Source organism: Nyctereutes procyonoides, unplaced genomic scaffold (assembly GCF_905146905.1).
Source record: "Nyctereutes procyonoides isolate TBG_1078 unplaced genomic scaffold, NYPRO_anot_genome, whole genome shotgun sequence".
NCBI classification, from domain to species: domain Eukaryota; kingdom Metazoa; phylum Chordata; class Mammalia; order Carnivora; family Canidae; genus Nyctereutes; species Nyctereutes procyonoides.
In genome coordinates this window covers 9451064-9461595 of record NW_026575132.1, presented here as the reverse complement: position 1 = coordinate 9461595, position 10532 = coordinate 9451064, and the positions used below count along the sequence as shown (strand labels likewise).

Below are 10532 nucleotides of genomic sequence, written 5' to 3'. Positions count from 1 at the left end.
TTACAAGGCCAGAGCAACTGATCAATAGACTGGTGGAGAAACTGGTTAAACCAGTTATTTGGGATGATGTTTAAGAGAGAGAAACACTGCTTGTTTGCCTTTATTTTTTGTTTAGCTTCTGCTGGTTATATAGTGGCTTCAAAATCAAAAGGGTTTGTATTTTATAGACAGCTTGCAAAACTCATCTTATGTCTTTAAGTGTATGCCCTTTTCCATCGTCCTTAAATTGCCAGTTTTGCTCGCACAAGGACACAAACTCAGAATACAAATGCAGCTGCTTCTCCTTTGGCTATTAACCATGAGGCACTGTCTCATTGGCGGGGTGCTAACAAAACCCAAGAGGTGGGACACAGAAAGACATCAGTCTCTGGTTCTTTCTTCAAGCACATACACATAAAACTTGAGATGTACCCAAACTGGAAAGGTGGCCAAACAGACTGGAGAAGAGATATAACAACATTCTCAGAATCCATTAAAGGATCGTAGGAAACAACCATTAATTGAACAATACTGAACCAGATCCACCCGCTTAAAGAACTATGTCAAGAGGCAGAGATTTACCACTGGGCCCTTCAGATATTTCTAGAATCCAGCACTTTCTGAATGAAGTCCACGGGGCTATCTCACGCTGAAGTCGACATTACCGTTAGCTACGTTTTCTCAAGGCTGAACAGTAGTTGTAGTAAAGCAAAAACTCAATTATAAACTCAATTTATAATCTCTCACTGGAGGAATGGGGGAGGGGGAAATGCCAAAATTTTTGGTCTCACCTTTCAGTTTAAGGTATGTAAATCAGTCATCAATTCTGAATACACTATTAGTGACTCCCTTCAGTAACAATTATGCATGTCAGTACCCAGGAATAATGTAGTATCAACTAAAATACATCAGGTGGTGGAAAAATTATACTGACAGGCTAATATATTTATTTGTTAATGGAGAATTTTAGTCCTTGCCAAAAGAGAATATGCACCATTCACTTAACTTTAATTTCTCAGGGTTTTGAAAAGCGTCTTGCCTTGAAATATTTTTACTGCAAACATGCTGTAGTCACAAAAATCCACTACCGTACGTTAACACTAAACACACGTTTGTTTTCCTGCATCCCTGATATGTGCACACGTGTGGGAAAGCCTTCTGCTGCTGGTTTATGCATTTAAAAAACACAAGCACTGAGAGAGAGGTTCAGCACTTCCTCCCTGCAAGTGCTCAGCTACAGAAGAACACGCAAATCCACCTCTCCCCCAGAGTTCTCATTGATTTCCATCCATTGATTTCAGAGTGGTGCATTTCATTTTCAGAACACTTTCATAAACATGATTGTGAGGTTAATTTTTGGTGATAACACAAAACCTGAATTTGTTATTTGGAAAGTTCTTGGTAGTGACTGGACATATGGTGTGTTCCTTGCTGGGGGTAATGCACACATCAGTACTGAGCGATTTTCTTAACCCATTCTCTGTAGCTGAAGGTCAAGATCCCCAATACCCAAATTATATTCATAATTATAATCATAATAAACTACAGTCATCCCTGGTCAGTCGCTACTCACTGGGCTTTAGATCCATATTAGAGCCTCGTACTAAGAGAGATGAAGTTTTGGACAACATATAGAAAGGGGGAGGGTACTGACATCCAGGAGGTAGGTAACAGATACGCTGATGTCTGCTTCTTTCCAAAACCTGCTAGTATTGTGAGAAAGAAACAAAAAAACCCAAAAGCCCAAAAGGACAACAAATGGGAGAGGAGACACAAGTGGCTGAGATGTGACACAAAAGTTTGGGAAGATGGAAAGCAAAGTAAAGAGCAGAATGGACTCTGCAGAGGTGGTCAGAGCTCAAGGACCCCGAGATAAGAATGTCCAGGAGAAGCCAGCCAGTTGGGGACCCCAAATGGCTGCCTTCTCCTCCAACCCCAAGAAGGTTCAGGAGGATAAGAGATCCACCCCACTCAGAGCAACCAGGCAACCACCCTCCCCAGCCCTCGGGACATGGGTTTATTCTCTAGAAAAATGGAATCCAAGGAGCAGGAGGCTTCAGGTATGATGGAGGGCTGTCTGTGGCACCAGGCTGGAAACAAGAGCCTTAGGAGGAAGTCGAGGCACTCACAGTGAGACCTCCAGCCCTCCAACTCACCAGCTTAGGAGGGTGGCTACTCTGAGAACTCCAGCAAGAGATGTGGCTTCAATTCATGGAAAAGAGAGTGACAATAGGAAGATCTACAAATGTTGACATTTGGGGAGGGGGTAGGTGGCTTCTAATAAACTGAATCTTCAGAAGGGAGTGAATTCCTATCCTTCAGTGGTTGGGTGAGACCAGCAACTGCCCCTTCAGAGGGCCATATATAGGGTGGTAGTGAGAAAGGGAATTTATATGGCTTATGGCAAGAGGAAGGAGAGATTTTGAGGATAACCAATAGTTATCCGGTGGTTACAGTCATTATTTCCCCTGACCTGGGTATCAGGAACCCTCGGCTTTAGGTCCTGCAATTGTCACTGACTCATCAACGTGACCTCTGAGTCACTTTTTCTTTCTAGGCTTCAGTCTCCCGTCCTTGGGTCCTGTTATGTTCAGATGCTCACTCTTCCCAGCAGGTCTCTGATGACAAACAGAAAGAATGTCAGGGGTCTTTAACGTGGTGCCATCTGCAGCCTGAAGTTTCAATGACTTCTTGAAATCCTTGCTGCTCCCACGGCAGATGGCTGCCATTCTTAGATGTGATGCAATGACCCCATCCTTCCAGAGAGGCTGTTTTCAACAAACCTGCATCCTAAGTAAGTAGAGGACAGAGCACCTACAAAATGCCAATATCAACTCTTCATTTTTCATATGACAAAGTAAAAGCATCATCAGGTGGAGCCAACCCAAACTCAACTTCTTCATTCTCACACTTTTTTTTTTTTCTGAATGAAACGCCAGAAAAGAGAAAAAAGCAAAAAACTCAACACCCCTCCCTCTTTTCAAGAGTCCTCTCTGAAAACAGAACAATAGTTAACATTTACTAAATACTTAGATAGGTCTGAGGCCCTGGCTAGAAGCTTCACTTGCCTTTTCTCATGAGATTCTGATGTACCCCCACTTTACAAATGAGGAAGTCGAGGCTCCAAGAGTTTGAGTGATCTACTGGCACATGTGGAGGGGCCAGGGTCAGAGCTAGATCTCCCTCTCACTGAACCCATACTCTGGTCCCAGATAGCCAGTCTCCCAGCAGGCGAGCCTTCTGCAGTCCACTCTCCAATGACATTTCCTGTGGCTTCAAAGGATTGACATGATCAGCCCTTCTGCTGAAAAGCTACAAGGCACTCTGAAAAATCAATACTGGCTTCTGCAAGAAGCAGCCTTGCCCAAAGCTAATTGAAAGCCATCTGAACATTTTCAGAACTGTGGCCATAATCATCTGTCTTGTTGCATACCATGTCCCAACAGTAAATCACTTGAAAATCACTTCTGCATGTTCACTCATACAAAATAGAAGCCCACAATATTTTTTTGTCATTGCCCTGTAGCTCCTCCATCTAAACTCAGAGCACTGGTATTATGGTAACATAATAGGAAGCTTGCTGACATTACTGTTTTAAAGTACCACTTTTTCAGGGTTTATCACAAGTCATTTTAAATTCCATTTAGCTCTAACTAGTTATACAACTTTATGTTTGGAAACAATGTCCTCTGCTGCATCAACAAGCTATACTGGAAAATACAGTTGTTTGGGGTTTAAAAACATTTTTCAGCAAACTGATTCTACCCTTTCAGAGGGTCAAATATAGGATGGTAATGAGAGCGGGAAATTGTATGGCTTATTGCAAGACATTAATCTAAAAAATTAAAGACAGATATTTTGATATCTAATCTGGATTAATGGTGTGGCCTTGAGACTTCAATTTCATTCACCATAAATGAATCCAGTGACCAAATCATTGTGTACTGTAACTTTGCAAACCAAGTTTACCTCATTACTGGAGACTATAATAACTCGGAGAAGAAACTGGCAAACTTGGTAGGGTGGATATTTGTGCCACCAGCATCTATCCACATTCCGGTATCTAACCACTCCCACAGCTGCTCTATTCTGCTTTAGAGGACTCAGTAAAGCTACATCCAAAAGGGGTCTGGGGGTGAGATAATATGACCCAGGATGAACCCATCAGCACATCATCATCCTAAGTGCCTCAGTCATGGCTTTGATGCAACCTCAATGGGCAATCGGGCCAAAGAGAAGCAAATCTGGAACTTTGAGTTATTAGAAAACTCAGACTTTCTCTTTGCTAGGTTTGCATGAAGACAGTGGTGGGACTAAAGCTGCCTTAGCCATCTTGTGAACATGTGGAGCTCAGAGAAGAGCTAACATAGAGGAATGTAGAGGAAGCAGAGTCAAGGAATGCACAGCCCAGGCAACTGTTGCTGTAGAGGTTTCCTGGAAGTCCTGTCTAAAGATTTCTCTGTTGGCCACCCCTACCTGCAGGAGGCAGTCTTCTGGCTGGGCACACTGGCTCCTTGAATAAAGTCAGGTTGTATAACTAAGGAAGGAAGAAAGAATGGGTATTGAGTGAGCAGTTTCCAGTCTCTTCTGTGGCCTGTTTAGGTTGGGGTTTCTGTGCTTACTACAGAAAACAGATACCGGGATCCCTGGGTGGCGCAGCGGTTTGGCGCCTGCCTTTGGCCCAGGGCGCGATCCCGGAGACCCGGGATCGAATCCCATGTCGGGCTCCCGGTGCATGGAGCCTGCTTCTCCCTCTGCCTGTGTCTCTGCCTCTCTCTCTCTCTCGGTATGACTATCATAAATTAAAAAAAAAAAAAAAAAAAAAAAGAAAAGAAAACAGATACCTTTATAGGTTAAGGAGATGTTACATATTTCAGAGTCTACAAATTAGATATCAAACTAAAACACCCAAGTAAAATCTCTGATTTGTAAATCTTTCATTAGATTAACCTGATTTTTCTTTTACAGTAGATTCATCTGAAATTGTTACTCAATTTTAAAATATGCTATCTACAATTAAAAATGCAGGATTGGCAAGCATGTGTAGCAGGCGAATTTTTCATATTCAACGTAGATGCTGAAAGAAAATGCTGCTAAAAATGTTAAATATCCTAATTTCTTCTTAAATTGTAGGGATAATCATACTACATATTTATGAGTCCACTGTCTCAAGGCAGGAATTCTTCTGTTTCAAATTATGCCTTAGACTTCTATAGGTTAGGTTAGAAATGATAACAAATGTACGAATGTTTGAATTGACATTTAGTTCCCAGGAGATAGCTTTTAAAACTGGAGAATAATGGAAGTAGCTGCTTAAGAATTTTTTTTTCACTAGTCACAAAAACACATCATACATTAGAGGATATAGAGAATGCCAGAATGAGATTCTCTCTGAAATAATGTCGTGTGGCATGAGAAAAGGAAGATAAACAAGAAAACAATGGTTTATTGCACCAGGAGAGATAAGAAGGAGGGGAGTCACAGGGCTGGATTGTTAACAGAAGCCCTGCCTTCACTCTTGAGTTATGTAGACAACAATAAATGGCCTTTGTAGATCATTTTCATACAATCTCAGAGCTGAAAGGAAGCTTGAAAACCACCAAATTCAGCCCACTCGCTGTACAGAGAAAACCTTGGACCTAAAAAGACTGGGTCATGCCTCTAATGTTTTACAACAAGTTTATGCCAGAGCTAGAGTCAAAACACGGGTTTCCTAACTCATGGCACAACACTCTTTGCACTAACTTCCATTTCAGAAGATAGAGGATGAGGAAGCTTGTCTGCCAGAGGTGTACTGTAATCTACCTCTCTGATGACTGTGGACTCCTTCTGAAACTATACTTTTAAAGGCAGGAGAAAATTATTAGAATACTATGACATCTGTCAAGAGTGACTGATGAGTAAAATCATATGACATCGCCCCTCCCTGTGCTAAACTGGGCCCAGAAGGTGTGGGCAGACAGAGGCCTCCATGATACCAAAGGCCGAGGCTGAAAGGTCATGAGGGTTTAACAGCTGGTTTGAATTTTATTTGCTAAGGAAGTGAGTTCTTTGCCACCGTCTGCTTCAACCGCTACCCACCTATTGCCAAAGTTCCCCTGGAACACAGAGCAGTTCTTGGCTGTGTGATCCTCACCATAAGCTTTCCCCCAAAAGTTCAAAACTAGAGTAACCATCGAATAATGGAAAAACTAGCTCTTTTGAAAGCTTCTCTTCAAAACAGCAGAAAAAAGACACCAGGGATAAACCTGCAGAGTAGGTTAGTGTACTACAAATAATAAGGTGAATCCTTATTAATATGCTTTCACCAGTTGGCAGCTTGTAAATATGAGAAATGCAGGAGTCTCTAACTCAACAGTTTCTCTGTGTAAACCTAGAAAGTATAGACCTGGAGTTTGGAAGTAGGAAGAAACCCCACACTTGGTCTACAAAGTTGAGTTCCTTCATTTTGCAGAGATTAGGAAAAAAAAAGCTCATAATCTCTCCTAAATCAGGTGCATGAAACAGTGATCACTGTTCTCAAATCAAGGCACACATGTTCAGCTGAAATATGTTTACAAGTATATTCAGCTGAAACACATCACATGAGGTCTCTAGTTATCCAGAATCAGTCATTTTCATATGGTTTGGCTCATATACTTTCCTTTCTTCAATTAAAAATAAACTTTGTTGGTTCTTTCTTGTTGTAAAAGCAGTATGTGTTTAGAGTAGGAAAATTAAAGACCCAGATAAACAAAAAAGAACATTTTAAATACCCATGATCATACATACCACCCAGAGAACCACTTTCAAAACCCTTAAATATATTTCCGGGTTTTCTTAGAAAATAAATATATTTTCTAAGAATACATCCATACATTAACAAAAATGCGATCACATTGTACATCCTTATTTTTCTAGAACATGATTTCATCACCTAACATAGAATGAACTTCTTCTTTATCAACATTTATCTACAATATCATCTATAGGAGCTGAACAGTGTATTTCACTCTTGTACTAGACATAGTATTTGTAACTAATCTGTTTTGTACATTTCTTATGTACCCTATTGTAAATAATGATTTAACAATTAAAAATGCAGGATTGGCAAGTATGTCTAGCAGTAGGAAGTAGGAAGTACTTTGCTAGACATCTTTGTGGCTAAAACCTTTGCATGTATCCTTAGTTTATCTTCTCAGCACAAATGCCTAGAGATAAAAGTTCTGTGATGAAAGTCCATTGAGCATGTGACTCTTGATCTTAGGGCTGAGTTCAAGCCCTGCATGCGGTGTAGAGTCTACTTAAAATAAAATAAAATTTTTAAATAAAGGATTAAAAAATACATATTGTCAAACTACCCTCTACAAAGGGACTCACACGGTTCTATTTACTTGAGTTATATGCATTTCAAATGCTATGGTCAGTTCAGCACTTCAGAAAGAGGAACTACAGGCATGTTTGGGTTGGCCAAATGTGATAGATGTGCTTATACCTATAATTCTGATGAATGTTAACTATAGACACTTTAATCAATCAGATAATTTTATACTAGGAGCTCCCTATTTATATACCTCTAGCCAGGATTAACTTCTATATTTCATTTTGACTCTTTCTTTAGGATTTGATGTCTTTTTCCCCTTCCCTGTGTTAAGCAGTCTTTTTATACACTTAACACCATTCTTAAAGCGATTCTAGACAGTCCCTGGCAACATTCTTGTAGTGCTCTGATTACATGCATCAGCTAAAAAATCTATCATCCAAGTTATGCTCCCAATTAGATGCCAGAACCAGTTTGCAGTCTGACATTTTAATGAAATGATAGAAATGACATTTGAAGTTCCCGCAAAATCAACAAGTACCTGTAAGACTAAAGACAGGAAGTGGAATGTGTTCTCAGACCACACGTTTTCTTTTACATTTTTTTAATTCCTTTTTATTCCACCTGATTCCAAAAAGGACTTAAAGCCGCTTTTCTTTTTAAACATGTTTTCTAAATTGGACATTTTCACATCATTGAGGCTGCCAACTTCTTTCCTAACATAAGGATATTCTTCTATCATAACTGCTTGCTATATTTGGAGACTGAATGACAAGGATATTGTTCTTATCCAGAAAAGGGGAAAAAATAACTCATTATGATCATGAATCCTGCCTGGAAGACCCCCTGAAACAAAGTGACCCTGGGTATGTGATACCAGTCCCATTAAAAGAAAATAGAAAGAACTCAGTATCTAAGAAGCATAAAAGGTCCAACAAATCACAAAAAGTCAGGCCCTGAGGCTATTCATTCTTCTTAAGGGACTGTAAGAATTCAGATCCCCCAACATTCTAATTTGTGAGGGAACTGCAGACCTGAAAATGCAGGAGCTTGCCAGGAAAGCAGGTCTAGCATTAGAAGGAGGAGGAAGCTTCCATCTTCCCTAGACCAGTGGCAAGGAAATACTCATCTCCTTTACCACTTGTCGCTCCCAGTCTCCTCTCCCTTTTTCTTCCCTGGTTCTCCTCTTCCAGCACCACCCATCACAACTCTCTGGAGTCTAGCTCTGCTCTCCTGTTCCGTATTGTGAAGCCTCTTTTTTTTCTTTCTTGCCATGGTCTTTCTAAATCCTCATGTTTGCAGTTGATTTCCACTGGTCTAAACCTTGTCTGGTTTGTCTGACATCCTCTTCTGTTTCATGGCCTCTGCGAGCAGTAAGACACAAGTTCCAGACCCTGTATGACACATTGAAGGACACTCAAAGACAAGTCACCAGTATGTGGTGAGCAGACTTGAAAGAAAATTGATTTTGCATGATTTGGGGGGGAAAAAAAGGAAAGGGTGTTAAGGACTACACGAATAAGGGAGAATTAAAGGGAACAAGTAGGGATCCCTGGGTGGCGCAGTGGTTTGGCGCCTGCCTTTGGCCCAGGGCGCGATCCTGGAGACCCGGGATCGAATCCCACGTCGAGCTCCCAGTGCATGGAGCCTGCTTCTCCCTCTGCCTATGCCTATGTCTCTGCCTCTCTCTCTCTCTCCCTGTGTGACTATCATAAATAAAAAAAAAAAAAATTTAAAGGGAACAAGTATCCCTGAAATTCCTTGGCATGTTAAAAGTGTTAGGCCGAGTTTGCCGAAGCGCTAAATATTCCCGAATGCCACCATTTTGGAAGGAAAAACAATCATTTTCATTGTGAAATCTGAGGGTTGCTGAGATTTCAAGAAAACCTCAAGAGAAACATGTTGCTTTTCCCCTGAACCAGCAGAATATCCAAGGAGCAAGGGCCAAATTCACCCAACTAATAGAAAGTACCAACAGTTGACCCCAGCCTAATCCTCATACTGTGGCTCTTCACAGGGTATGAAGTCCTTTCAAATGATTATTGTGTTTGATCCTCACCACAGGTGTTACTATTTCCAATTCAGAGATGGGGAAAGTCAGGCTCCCAAAGATTACAGGACACGGTCAAGTCACTCAGGCTATTTGTTCAGTGACTAAGAACATGGACACTGAAGCAAGACCACCTCGGTTCAAGTCCAGGCCCTACCCACCATTAATTATGAGACCTTGAGCAAGCTACCCTCACCAGGCCTCAGTGTCTATGTCGTAAAACGTTGACAGATGACAGCACTAGCCCCCCTCACAGGGTTGTTTTGAGAACTAATCGAGTTAATACATTAGAGTAGTTACAGAATTAGAAAGCCAGTCTGGCTTACACGGTAAGCACTTCAAAAATGTTTGGAAGAGTCAGGTCCCAGAGCTGTTTTAAGGCCGAATGGGTATCCTTATTTTTAACAATTACATTGCTTCTGTAATTCATGATTTTATCAGTAGAGAAATTAGCTATTTCTCACAAAAGGAAAATACATGCTAAAAGGAAAACTTGAATTGGATATAATGAGTCAAAAAGAGAGAAAAGGGCAAAAGTTCAAGTGTGATTTCTTGAAAGAACCCCATTAATTTCTGTTTCCAGAAAAATACTGTACACGATTTAAGTATTTTCAGTCATTTGTGAGCACAATGAAAGGTCAAGCTAAATAGAAGTAATATTTGTGTAGCCCATAGTGACTGTCGGGGAGTCTGTTTCCCATGGCCTGGTCCTTGATGTGAATGAAGCACTTCTCCCGGCGGAGCACTGAGGAGAGAGGGCTGGGCCTGCCCCTGCCCCCCAACCCAGCCCTCCCGCCTCCTGCTCGCCCACTCCACGTGAGCTTTCTGTGAAAGGAGGAGAACAAAGCTGCAGCTGGCAACTCTGGAGTGCTGTGGAAAAGAGCAATTTCCCTCAGAGAAGAGGGCGGTGGGAAATCAGCAGAGGAGTATCGCCAGAACACATTTTCTTGTTTGTAGTTTCCTGTGGCTGTGGTGGGGGTGAGGAGGGAAGAGGCTGAAGTGCAGAGAAGGTGGTGTTGGGAAGGTAGGAAGGAACAGAGGAAATAATCAAAACGCAAGGCTGCCAGATGCAAACTGCAGGTGCCTAGAAGAACTATGAAAAAAGAACGAGGGGCGCCTGGGTGGCTCAGTCGGTCAAGCGTCTGCCATTGGCTCAAGGTAGGATCTGGGGTCCTGGAGTCGAGCCCCGCCCCGGGCTCCCTG

The 10532-nt window shown here is 41.6% G+C and overlaps 1 protein-coding gene across 4 annotated transcripts in view; it reads right to left on the bottom strand.

Annotated features, from left to right (window-relative positions):
• Positions 1–10532, bottom strand: part of SPATS2L (spermatogenesis associated serine rich 2 like) — a 160365-nt gene that overhangs the window by 117033 nt on the left and 32800 nt on the right. Inside the window, exon 1 of one of the 4 annotated variants that reach the window (XM_055345141.1) lies at positions 4456–4475. The exons of the other annotated variants lie outside the window; for them this stretch is intronic. The gene's annotated coding sequence lies outside the window, so the exon portion shown is untranslated. Of the gene's footprint in view, positions 1–4455; positions 4476–10532 lie in introns of those variants that run through there. 4 annotated transcript variants of the gene reach the window in all.